The 13,871-nt window shown below is 44.1% G+C and overlaps 1 protein-coding gene and 1 pseudogene across 1 annotated transcript in view; both read right to left on the bottom strand.

The window, feature by feature from the left end:
• Positions 1-13,871, bottom strand: part of LOC133259260 (dihydrodiol dehydrogenase 3-like) — a 168,399-nt gene that overhangs the window by 17,022 nt on the left and 137,506 nt on the right. The window lies entirely within an intron of this gene.
• The window catches only part of LOC133259265 (aldo-keto reductase family 1 member C4-like), a 27,971-nt pseudogene extending 14,100 nt beyond the window's left edge, over positions 1-13,871 (bottom strand).

Below are 13,871 nucleotides of genomic sequence, written 5' to 3'. Positions count from 1 at the left end.
CATTTGTTAAAACCGATGAGCTAATATTGATACTTTACTATTAAGCAAGGGCCATAGAGTGCAAAACAATTCAAACTTTTAGTTGTACAGCAGCTCTATGCATACTAAAAAATGCATATTGACATAAGAATCCACCATTACTGTATACATAATATAGAATAGTTTCACCACCCTGAACATTCAGTGTGCTCCAGTATCCATCTTTTCCTTTCTTTCCTCTTCTAAATCCCTGGCAACATTGATCTTTTACTATCTTTATATTTTGCTTTTTCTAGAATGTCATACAGTCGAAATCATATATATAGTATGTAGCTTTTTAAGTTTGCTTTTTTTCACATAGAAATATGCATTTAATTTTGCTCTGTGGCTTTCCATATCCTGATAGTTTATTTCTTATCACTGAATAAGATTCTACTGATGGATAAAATTATGTCTCTGTATCCAATGAATATCTATATTTATCACTTGGGTGGCTCATTGGTAAAGAATTCGCCTGCCAAGCAGGACTCAGGTTCAGTCCCTGGGTCAGGAAGATTCCCTAGAGAAAGAAGTGGCAATCCACCAAGTATTCTCACCTGGGAAATCCTGTGGACAGGGGAGCCTGGTGGACTACAGTCAAGGAGTCGCAAAGAGTTGGACACAACTTAGTGACTAAACGGCAATTGTTAAAACTAGCATAACCATTCATGTGCAAGATTTTGTGTGGACGTAAGTTTTCAGCTTATTTGTGTAAATATCCAAAAGCACAATCGCTGGATCTCTTAATAAGAGGATGTTTAGTTTTGTAAGAAACCCCAAACTATTGACCAAAAAGAACAGTACCATTTTGCATTCCTAGGACTCATGAAGGAGAGATTTTATTGCAGCATTAAATGTTGTCACTGCTTTGAGTCTAGCCATTCTAATAGGTATGTAGGAGAACCTAATAGTTTGTTTTTTTTTTTTTTAGTTTGCAAGTCCAAATGACAAATGACATTGAATATTTTTCATTTACATATTTTCCAGCTGAGTATCTTCTTTGGTAAAGTGTCCATGAATATTTCTTTCTATATTTCCAGAGGATAAAAGTGAGACTCAAAAATTAAGGACCAGTCCTTGGTCATACAACTGCACACTCTAAAGTCACAATGCACAGAAAACTTTCTGGCTTCCAGTATAGAGACTTGTTCACTAGCCCCTCTTAAGTCCAAGCACTGAAGTTATATTTCCATTAAAATACAGTAACAAGGATGAAGAACTGAGACCTTGCCCTGTAAGATTGCAGCTTATTCCTACAAATGATAATATATTTTCTACTCAAGATAAGTTTCCAAGCAGTAACAAGAGTATAAGGCAAAACCCGGGTGCAGTGTTTCTCATCCAGCACTCAGCTGTGAAGGAAAGCTACAGGGCTGAAAATAGCCTGGAGTTAAAACTACCTCCAGGTCCTCCCCACCATTCTATGCAAAACAAAGAACTCTCTCACCTGAAGGGAAAAAAAATGGACATTAAGGTTGATTGTGCCCAGCTCCCAGCCCGTCTAGCCTCTGGCCGATCTCCAGAATTCCTTGCCCAGTCATTTAAGAGATAACTACTCTGAAAAAAAAAAAAAAAAAAGAGATAACTACTCCGAACAACCTTGGAGAAGAACATTAGCAAAAGTACTGGAGTGGGGTGCCATTGCCTTCTCCTGGAGAAGAACAGGCCCCCTTAAGACAGTAGCTTTCCACATATATGCCTATATATACTTACTCTTTTCTTGGGTTAGTGCAGCAGCTCACTAATCTGGCTGCTGCCCCTTCTTGCCTCATTAAAGGTGATCTGTTCCTGTAAAGTGCCAGTCTCGTTCTTTTTCTGAATCTCACATTCTCTAACTCCCTTACCCTACATTTTTTGGCGCAGAAACCACGGAGGTTGTGTCCTTCTCATTCTCCATGGCCAGCTCTTTGGAGCGTGGAAGCCTGCCTACTTTCCCGCCCAGACTTTCAAGACCTCCTCGAGAGGACATCCTGTGCCTTCATGAGCGGTATAAGTCCTGTGTAAGGGCTTTATTGGTTTTCCATGTAACCCGAGGAATATTGGTCTCTCCCCCTGCCCCTCCCTCTCTCCCTCTTTTCTCTGCACTTTCTTTTCTGCGAGACTGACCAACTCCAGGACAGAGGCCTTTTGCCATTCGACCTCCCTCCATCCACCACGAATTCTCGCCTGACCCAGTAGCCCAGGTAAGCTCGGACGGTACTCTAGGGTGCCATAGACTATCATCCTTTCTGGGTTCCTGGAGAACCCTCTGGCCAAAAGGCCCTCTGGGGAGGTACGTGGGGGACGCCCCTCCTTCCTTCAGAGCCTCTCTCTCTCTGCCTGGTCAAAAGATTACATGACGATCTTTTCTCTTGACTAGACAGTCGCTAGCCATTTGCTATGGGGTCAAGCCAATCCATTCCACTCTCCCATGACCTGCATAAAATGAAACCCCAAACCTCTATTCTTGACCGATCTCAAGGTTCTTAAACTCGAGTCACTTTGAACTCAAACTTGGCCTCAATACAAACTGGATAACCAAAACTGCTGGCCTGAGTTCGGGACTTTCGATTTCAATATTTTATCAGATCTCACTAACTTCCTCTAATGGAATGGCAAATGGTCAGAGGTCCCCTATATTCAAGCCTTCTGGGACCTTAGAAGCCATCCTTCTCTCTGCAAGGACTGTTCTACCTATCAAATCCTCCTCTGCTCTCTCTCCTCCTCCATTACAAGAGAATCCAAATCTAAAGCCCCACAAAGGCCCCCTAAACCACCAGCCCCCGATTTTGACCCAGCAGATGAGCCTCCTCCCTACTGCCCAGAGAGAAAGCTTCCAGAGATGAGACCCCATCCTCTAGCCCTTCCTCCTCCAAAACAGGACGTGATGACTCTGAAATCCCAAAAGAGATTTCCATCCACCCTCCATTGGCCAGGACCTGAAGCAAACACATGCTTCTCCTCAGAGAGGTAGCGGGACCAGAGGGCCCTACACGGGTTCATGTGCCTTTCTCAATTTCTGATATGAGCCAAATTGAGGAAAAATTGGGATCCTTTTCAGAAAATCCTACTAGATACAAAAAAGAATTCCTCTGCCTTACACAAGCATATCATTTAACCTGGAATGATCTTTATTACATCTTAAATGCCATTTTAACCCCTGATGAAAAGAAATGCATATGGCAGGCAGCTTGGACTCATGCTGATCAGCTCCATAACCAAGACAGGACTAATCCGGTGGGTGATGATGCAGTCCCTTTAACTGAGCCAGGGTGGATATAAAAAGCAGGCGATGCCAGCATCCAGTACCTGCATCATATGATCACCTGTTTACTAGAAGGAATGCTAAAAAGCTCTCACATTCATGTTAACTACGATAAAATTAGGGAAGTGACTCAAGAAAAAGATCAAAATCCTGCCCTTTTTCTTTCACGGCTTATTGAGGCAGTCCACAAATACACTAATCTAGATATTTCCACCCCCGCCGGACTTCTGTACTTACACGTCCAGTTCATAAGCCAGTCAGCCCCCAATATTTGCTGAAAACTAGGCCAGTTAGAGGAAGGCCCTGAAATCCCTCAGTGAGATCTCCTAGAAATAGCCTTTAAAGTTTTCAACAAGAGGGAGGAAGAAGCAAAAAAAGAAAAAGGAAAGAAAGGCCAAATATGCTTTATTTGCTGCAGCTATCCAAGAAAAAAATTCAACCCCTTTGGCCATCAACCTCGGCCCACCCGTATGGGACCTAACCCTCCAGGCCCCTACTTTAGATATAACCAAACGAGACACTGGGCTAAGTCTTGCCCAAATCCCCAGCCACCCACCAAACCCTGCCCCACCAATAAACAATAGGGCCACTGGAAAATAGGTTGTCCTCAGACACTACCTACCAATCTCAGGGTCCACCCCAGGTCCAACAACAATGGGCCAGGAGAGAGACTCAGGCAGGCCCTGGCACCCCAGACCATGGTTACTCAGATGAAGTGAGAGATGATCCAATTGTGCCTGAGTTATTCCAGTGATGGAGCCCAAGCTCCAGACCCCAAGTCCACCCCATACAGATGGATTCGGAGCTTCTGGTAACTGGCACAGTGGGCGGACACAAAGTCTCATTCCTAATAGACACTGGAGAGGCCTTTTCACTTTTAACCTCCTTTAAGGGCCCTCTCCAACCTTCACAAGTTGCCATCAAAGGGAGTCTCAGGCATCCTTTTTTATCCCAAAATAACCCCTCCTCTCCTTTGTTCCTTTGACAAAACAACACTAACACATTCTTATAAAGTAGTTCTTCAATGCCCAATGGCATTGATGGGACGTGATCTTCTGGCTAAGCTACAAACTGTTATAAACCTCCCATTCTTAGATCCCATATCAATTCTTTGCATCCAAATGGCACCCAAACCCCTGGCCAGCCCTCACTCCCAAAACCTGCCCCCTGACCTTCCCCCGATAGATCCTCAGGTCTGGGACACTGAAGCCCTGTCGGTAGCCCGACACCATTCTCCCATATAGGTCTTCCTTAAAAATCCCTCTCAAGTAATAACCCAAACTCAATATACCCTGACCACAGAATCCCAACAAAGACTTAAACCAATAATCTCCCAACTGCTCAAACCTGGCCTTTTACGGCCTATCTGTCCTCCTCATAATATTCCTATGCTGGCAGTCAAAAAGGGACCCCACTCCTGACGTCTAGTTCAAGACCTTCACAAGATCAGAGGCCATTATACTCGTATACTCCGTGGTCACTAACCCCTACACCCTGCTCTCACATATTCCCCCTGACACACTCTATTTCACGGTATTAGACCTCAAAGATGCTTTCTTTACTATGCTTCAACACCACTCCTCACAGCCCCTATTTGCCTTCACCTGGATGGATCCAGACACATATCAATCTGAACAATTAACTTGACCTGTTTTACCACGAGGGTTTAGAGATGTCCCTCATTTTTTCAGTGAGGCCTTCAAAAGGACCTACAAACTTTAGACCTAGGCTCTACTGCCTTACTCCAATATGTAGACGATTTATTGTTATGTAGTTCCTCTCGCCGTAACCGCCTAGTCCACACTGCAAAGGTATTAAATGCCCTAGGCAACTGGGCTACAGACCCTCACTCTCCAAAGCACAAATTGCTTCCAGCACTGTCATTACATGAGATTACTTCTCACGGCCACATCCAAAATAATCCCAGCTCAGAGACTTCAAGCCTTGACACAGACCCCCAGGCCCCAAACCAAGAGAACTTCTTCCTCTGTTAGGTCTCTTAAACTTCTTCCAAATATGTGTCCCAATATTTGCCCTCCACACAAAACCTCTCTACCAAGCTACTTGAGAAAACTTAGATGAACCCTATTGGCCCCCACCTCTCTCCACACCCTAATTCAGACTCTTATCAAACATTTACTACAGGCCCCTTCTCTTTACTTACCTGATTACACGAAGCCTTTTTTCCTTTTTGTACATTCTCTGCAAGGACATGCCTTAGGGATTCTGTGCCAAAAAAGGGGAGACATATGGGGGCCTCTAGCTTACTTATTTAAACAACTTGATCTCATCATGCTCAGATGGCCACCTTGTCTCCAGACCTTAGCTGCAACCACCCTCTTTATACCTGAAGCCCAAAAACTAACCTGAAAGTCTCCTCTAAATATATGCTCTCCTCATTCCTTCAAAGATTTATTCTCTCATCGGGCTTTCCTTTCTCTGCTCCCTGCTCGACTACAAATCCTCCACACACACCTCCTAGACCCATTCCTTTCTTTTATGCCTTTTAAATCTCTCAATCCTGCTAGCTTACTCCCTACACCAGATCCAGAAGCAGAACACCTATCTCATGACTGTGTTCAGACCTTAGATATAACACTTAATCCATTTGGACATATAACTGATCAGCCCCTTACTGACCCCACAATCCCATCCTGGTTCATAGATGGCAGTGCCCAGAAACAAGCCCCTTTTGGGGCTGGATACGCTATAGCCCGAGCTTCCCTGGTGGCTCAGATGGTAAAGCGTCTGCCTATAATTCGGGAGCAGAGAAGGCAATGGCACCCCACTCCAGTACTCTTGCCTGGCAAATCCCATGGGCAGAGGAGCCTGGTAGGCTGCAGTCCATGGGGTCGCTAAGAGTTGGACACGACTGAGCGACTTCACTTTCACTTTTCACTTTCATGCATTGGAGAAGGAAATGGCAACCCACTCCAGTGTTCTTGCCTGGAAAATCCCATGGATGGAGGAACCTGGTAGGCTACAGTCCATGGGGTCACAAAGTGTCGGACACAACTGAGCGACTTCACTCACTTCACTTCACGCTATAGTCCAGGGACAGCCCGACAAAGTTACCCCTTCTCGCCTCATCAAGTCAGCCACACTCCCAGCTCACACGTCCTCACAACAGGCTGAAATGGTAGCTCTTACACAAGATTTGACCCTAGCCAAAGACCAAAAGATAAACATTTACCCTGACTTCAATATGTCTATAACACATTACATTTCCTCACTCAGAAGGGCACACCTATTCTCAATCCTCCTTTTATTTCTGAACTCCTCCATGCGTCTCAGCTCCCAAAACAAGCTGCTGTAATATATTGCCAGGGACATCAGTGACATAGTCCTATTTCCTTTTATAACAATATAGCAGATCACCAAACAAAGCGGCAGGCTGCCTCTGTTAGTCCTGTCTTTACTATGCCCCATATTGACGAGCCTAACATCTGCACATTACTTTCATATTTGCATTCCCTTTTCCACCCCTCTGCAAAACTACTTAAGACTTTCCTTCAGAACTTTATTGAGTTAACTAAGGATGATGTGACTTATTTAATTAATCTGACCCAAACTTGTACCATTTGTCAGCAGACAAATCCTAATTCTAACATTCGCCCTCCTCCTTTCCCCACCCACTAAATTGTGGACATCTTCCCGCACAAGACTGGCAGGTAGATTTCACCCACATGCCACTTGTAAAAAGGGTTAAATTTTTTCTAGTCTTCATATATACATTTTCTTGATGGATTGAAACTTTCCTATCTACTAACAAATGAGCCCCTACTATGGCTCAGCTTATTCTTATTGAAATCCTTCCCAGGTTTGAAATGCCTTCTTCCCTTCAGTCTGACAACGGGCCCAAGTTCACATCCCAAATCACCCAAAATATTGCACGAGCCCTTCAAGTTCCTTGGAGGTTTCACATTCCTTATCATCCCTGGTCTTCTGGTAAGGTTGAGAGAGCCAACCGAGTCCTAAAAAAAAACTCTGACCAAATTAACAATCGATCTTCATCGAGACTAGACTAAACTCCTCACTTTAGTCCTCTAAAGATCCGGGCCTTACCAAAAAAACTCTTAAATATCAGTCCATTCGAGGCCATGTATGGGAGGCCCATAATACCTTTGGGTCTTTCCCCTTCCCAGGACAGTCCCAAACTGCCTTCCCACCTTCCTTTTCCTTAACTTGCCCATATACGAGATGCCCTTTGGCAATATGTGGATAACTTACTCCCTCGACCACAACCCAATCTTCTGTACCCATCCCTTCAAACAGGAGACAAAGTCTATATGATAGTTCAGTCTTACTCAGATCTAACCCCAAAATGGCAAGGACCCTACAAGGTAATTTTGCTGACCCCTACCTCTACAAAATTAAAAGAAATCACCCCTTGGGTTATCACCTGGTTAAAAAAGGTTAACCAGCCCAATGATGAAAATGGTTGTCAGACTAATACTTATCAAGTTTCTCACACAGGCCCTTCAACTCTAAAGTTCTCATAGCTTCCACAGGCCTCAACTGGCGGTGGATGGGCCTGTCGGTTTCACGGCTTCAATTATTCCTGGAACAACTTCTGATAGGCATCTGGGTCTTGAATCCTCAAGGATCCATGCTTGAACACATTGAAGATTACATTTCCACCCTGTGGCTACAGGAAACGTTTTATAACTTTTACCTCTTCAAAATCCAATTCTTTTCCATAGTAATCTATCTTATACTCACTTCCCCAAATGTTGTTTAATATCTTCTTATCCTCCCTTCTTCCTCTGACCCACGAACTCCTTCAAAATCCTAACCTCAGCTATATATTCCAGACCCTTAATTTAACCCATACCCTTCTCAATGCTGGAAAAGGCAACGGCACCCCACAGCAGTACTCTTGCCTGGCAAATCCCATGGATGGAGGAGCCTGGTAGGCTGCAGTCCATGTGGTAGCTAAGAGTCAGACATGACTGAGCAACTTCACTTTCACTTTTCACTTCCATGCATTGGAGAAGTAAATGGCAACCCACTCCAGTGTTCTTGCCTGGGGAATCCCAGGGACGGGGGAGCCTGGTGGGCTGCCACCTATGGGGTCACACAGAGTCGGACACGACTGAAGCGACTTAGCAACAGCAGCAGCTTCTCAATGCTTCTAACCCACAATTGGCTAAAGAGTGCTGGATATGTTTATCCGTAATTCCTCTGTGAGATTCATCCCTCCCCACATCCATCCTCAACTGGACCACAGGTAACATGTCCCTACACCACTCATACCGTGGAGAGCCTTTATTTGTCTCATATCTTAAACATCTTCACACTAGTGACAAAATCCAAAATTCAGACATACTCTTAAATCTTTACTCACCAAACTTTCCTCCTTCAATGAAAAATGTCCAATAGGAGGCCCTATTGCCCAAAGAGTAACACTGTTACAACCAGCTCCTTTTTGTATATTCAGAAATTCCTGAAAGGGTTCATAGAACCAACCCATGGACACAAACCCTAACTCCATGTGCAACCATACCTCCACCTTTTTGCCACTGGAAAGGCTATATATAATGTTTCTGGTCCTACAGGACACTCTTTAACCTTTTCAGGGTGGTTTCCCTCAACATATTCCTCCACTTCTCCCATTGTTGGGGCCACCTTAGCTGGGTCTATGAGCGTCCTTGAACGAATGATCAACCCCTCCTCCCCCCAACCCCGACTCTTCTTCACCATGGACTTCAGCTATTGTCTTACGACACCTGGCCTATTTTTCCTGTGTGGGACGTCTACATACCTCTCTCTACCTACTAACTGGACCGGGACCTGCACCCTGGTATACTCCAGTCCAAACATTTTAATAGCCCCCAGTGATCAGCCCTTGCCTATTCCTCTCATCCACAAGCGAATAAAACGAGCCATTCATTTCAATCCCCTCTTAGTAGGAATAGGAATAGCGGCTGGAATTGGAACAGGAACCGCTGGCTTAACCACCTCCATCCAAAACTATCAGACACTATCTAAAGACCTATCAGACAGCCTCCAGGAAATAGCTCAAGGCCTAATAACTATCCAAAATAAACTTGATTCCTTGGTGTCCATAGTTTTACAAAATAGAAGGAGATTAGATCAACTCACTATAGAGAAGGGAGGTCTGTGCCTTTTCCCAGAGGAATCCTGCTGTTTCTATGCCAACCAGTCCTTTATTGCCCAAGGAGCTACAAAAAACCTGCCAGATCGAGCCTCATGAATCCGCCAGAGATTAAGCAACTCCTGGCAGTCATGGTTAACAGATTGGAACTGGATGCCTTGGGTTTTACGTCTTCTCGGACCATTCATTTTTATCATCCTCCTACTCACCTTTGAACCTTGTTTGTTTAATCTTTTCCAGGGATTCCTCCAAGACCAAATCTGAGCCATTTCCCAAGACCAAGTCAAGACTGTTCTTTTGCTGGAGACCCTGACGGCTAGAATAGAAAATCAACACTACAGGCATTAAACTTCGTTCCTCTCAGACCATGAACCCCTGACCCTCATTCATCAGCACCGAGAAGCCCTGAGCATTAGCAACGCACACCTCTTTTTCTCTTTTTGTATATATTCCTTAGGGTCTGAAATGAAGGAAAATTACATGGCTCAAAACAGCCTGGAGTTAAAACTCCCCTCCAGGTCCTCCCCACCATTCTATGCAAAACAAAGAACTCTCTCACCCGAAGGGAAAAAAATGGACATTAAGGTTGATTTTGCCCAGCTCCCAGCCCATCCAGCCTCTGGGAGATCTCCAGAATACCTTGCCCAGCCATTTAAGAGATAACGACTCCAAACAACCTTGGAGAAGAACAGGCGCCCTTACAGACAGATCAGTTCAGTTCAGTCCAGTCCCTCAGTCATGTCCGACTCTTTTCGAACCCATGAATCACAGCACACCAGACCTCTCTGTCCATCACCAACTCCTGGAGTTCACTCAAACTCATGTGCATCAAGTCGGTGATGCCATCCAGCCATCTCATCCTCTGTCGTATCCTTCTCCTCCTGGCCCCAATCCCTCTCAGCATCAGGGTCTTTTCCAATAAGTCAACTATTCGCATGAGGTGGCCAAAGTACTGAAGTTTTAGCTTCAACATCCGTCCTTCCAATGAACACACAGGGCTGATCTCCTTTAGGATGGACTGGTTGGATCTAATTGCAGTCCAAAGGACTCTCAAGAATCTTCACCAATACCACAGTTCAAAAGCATCAATTCTTCGGCACTCAGCTTTCTTCACAGTCCAACTCTCACAACCATACATGACCACAGGAAAAACCATAGCCTTGACTAGACGGACCTTTGTTGGCAAAGTAATATCTCTGCTTTTCAATATACTATCTAGGTTGGTCATAACTTTCCTTCCAAGGAGTAAGCGTCTTTTAATTTCATGGCTGCAATCACCATTTGCAGTGATTTTGGGGCTCCCAAAAATAAAGTCTGACACCATTTCCACTGTTTCCCCATCTATTTCCCATGAAGTGATGGGGCCAGATGCCATGATCTTAGTTTCTGAATGTTGAGCTTTAAGCCAACTTTTTCACTCTCCTCTTTCACTTTCAGCAAGAGGCTTTTTAGTTCCTCTTCACTTTCTGCCATAAGGGTGGTATCACCTGCATATCTGAGTTTATTGATATTTCTCCCGGCAATCTTGATTCCAGCTTGTGCTTCTTCCAGCCCAGCGTTTCTCATGATGTACTCTGCATATAAGTTAAATAAACAGGGTGACAATATACAGCCTTGACATACTCCTTTTCCTATTTAGAACCAGTCTGTTGTTCCATGTCCAGTTCTAACTGTTGCTTCCTGACCTGCATATAGGTTTCTCAAGAGACAGGTCAGGTGGTCTGGTATTCCTATCTCTTTCAGAATTTTCCACAGTTTATCTTGATCCACACAGTCAAAGGTTTTGGGATAGTCAATAAAGCAGAAATAGATGTTTTTCTGGAACTCTCTTGCTTTTTCCATGATCCATCAGATGTTGGCAATTTGATCTCTGGTTCCTCTGCCTTTTCTAAAACCAGCTTGAACATCAGGAAGTTCACGGTTCATGTACTGCTAAAGCCTGGCTTGGAGAATTTTGAGCATTACTTTACTAGCGTGTGAGATGAGTGCAATTGTGCGGTAGTTTGAGCATTCTTTGGCATTGCCTTTCTTTGCGATTGGAATGAAAACTGACCTTTTCCAGTCCTGTGGCCACTGCTGAGTTTTCCAGATTTGCTGGCATATTGAGTGCAGCACTTTCACAGCATCATCTTTCAGGATTTGAAAGAGCTCAACTGGAATTCCATCACCTCTACTAGCTTTGTTTGTAGTGATGCTGTCTAAGGCCCACTTGACTTCACGTTCCAGGATGTCTGGCTCTAGGTCAGTGATCACACCATCATGATTATCTGGGTCGTGAAGATCTTTTTTGTACAGTTCTTCTGTGTATTCTTGCCACCTCTTCTTAATATCTTCTGCTTCTGTTAGGTCCCTACCATTTCTGTCCTTTATCAAGCCCATCTTTGCATGAAATGTTCCCTTGGTATCTCTAATTTTCTTGAAGAGATCTCTAGTCTTTCCCATTCTGTTGTTTTCCTCTATTTCTTTGCACTGATCACTGAGGAAGGCTTTCTTATCTCTCCTTGCTATTCTTTGGAACTCTGCATTCAGATGCTTATATCTTTCCTTTTCTCCTTTGCTTTCATTTCTCTTCTTTTTGCAGCTATTTGTAAGACCTCCTCAGACAACCATTTTGCTTTTTTGCATTTCTTTTCCATGGGAATGATTTTGCCAAGAGAATGCACTGGTCATAACATACACTCTCTTTCCAACAACACAAAAGAAGAATCTACACATGGACATCACCAGATGGTCAACACCAGAATCAGATTGATTATATTCTTTGCATCAAAGATGGAGAAGCTCTATACAGTCAGCAAAAACAAGACCGGGAGCTGACTGTGGCTCAGATCATGAACTCCTTATTGCCAAATTCAGACTTAAATTGAAGAAAGTGGGGAAAACCACTAGACCATTCAGGTATGACCTAAATCAAATTCCTTAAGACAGTAGCTTTCCACATATATGCATATATATACTTACTCTTTTCTTGGGTAGTGCAGCAGCTCACTAATCTGACTGCTGCCCCTTCTCACCTCATTAAAGGTGCCAGTAAAGTGCCAGTCTCATTCTTTTTCTGAACTTCACCTTCTCTAACTCCCTTACCCTACAAGCAGATACCCCATAGGTGCAAAGCAGTTCTCTCCTGTCATTTTCCCATCACCTCATCGTCAGGACCTTGTAGCTCATGTTTCTCCAGGTCATGTCTTCTTGAAAGGAGGAAATATTTCTTGAACTGATGAAATATTTAGGGAAACCACTCCCATTACAATCAACCTCAAACCAAAGAGGCTGACAGTCAGTGTTCTAGACAGCCGAGTTTTACCTCTTCTGCCAAGCTAGGAAAGAGATGGAAACTGGAGAAGATCCCAGAGTAATCTGTAGGTGACTGAATGATATCAGACCATGATCCAGAGTGAAGACTGAAGGCTTTCTCCCTTGTCACAAGGAATGTTTCTAGACTGATTAGAAAAACCAAGGGAGCCCTCCAGAGTCATCAAAACTCAATGACTTGACAACCCATGTTGGTTTCCATTCATAGTCTGTCTATTCTTTTTTGAATCCTCAACCCCAATCCACTTACTGTTACCTTCTTAAGTGCACAAAGTGAAAGAGGAGAGTGAAAAAGTTGGCTTAAAGCTCAACATTCAGAAAACTAAGATCATGGCATCTGGTCTCATCACTTCATGGGAAATAGATGGGGAAACAGTGGAAACAGTGTCAGACTTTATTTTTGGGGGCTCCAAAATCACTGCAAATGGTGATTGCAGCCATGAAATTAAAAGACGCTTACTCCTTGGAAGGAAAGTTATGACCAACCTAGATAGCATATTGAAAAGCAGAGATATTACTTTGCCAACAAAGGTCCGTCTAGTCAAGGCTAAGGTTTTTCCAGTGGTCATGTATGGTTGTGAGAGTTGGACTGTGAAGAAAGCTGAGCGCCGAAGAATTGATGCTTTTGAACTGTGGTGTTGGAGAAGACTCTTGAGAGTCCTTTGGACTGCAATTAGATCCAACCAGTCCATCCTAAAGGAGATCAGCCCTGTGTGTTCATTGGAAGGACTGATGCTGAAGCTGAAACTCCAGTACTTTGGGCACCTCATGTGAAGGGTTGACTCACTGGAAAAGACCCTGATGCTGGGAGGGATTGGAGGCAGGAGGAGAAGGAGATGACCGAGGATAAGATGGCTGGATGGCATCACCGACTCTATGCACATGAGTTTCGGTGAACTCCGGGAGTTGGTGATGGACAGGGAGGTCTGGTGTGCTAAGATTCTTGGGGTTGCAAAGAGTTGGACTTGACTGAGTGACTGAACTGAACTGAACTGAACTAAGAGAACATACAGGAAAGAAGTGATGGTCATTAAGTACCAGACACTGGCATTTGCATCCATTACCTGTTGCTCCACAAACTACAGGAGCTCCTTTCTTTTTCTTCTGCCTTCTTGGGTCATCAATAACAGGAAGGTAACACCCCAACTGCAATGACAGACTATTAGGAAACAAGCTGTA

The sequence above is a fragment of the Bos javanicus genome, chromosome 13 (assembly GCF_032452875.1).
Source record: "Bos javanicus breed banteng chromosome 13, ARS-OSU_banteng_1.0, whole genome shotgun sequence".
Lineage (NCBI taxonomy): Eukaryota > Metazoa > Chordata > Mammalia > Artiodactyla > Bovidae > Bos > Bos javanicus.
The sequence above is the reverse complement of the archived record's forward strand: the minus strand, read 5'-3'. Positions and strand labels throughout refer to the sequence as shown.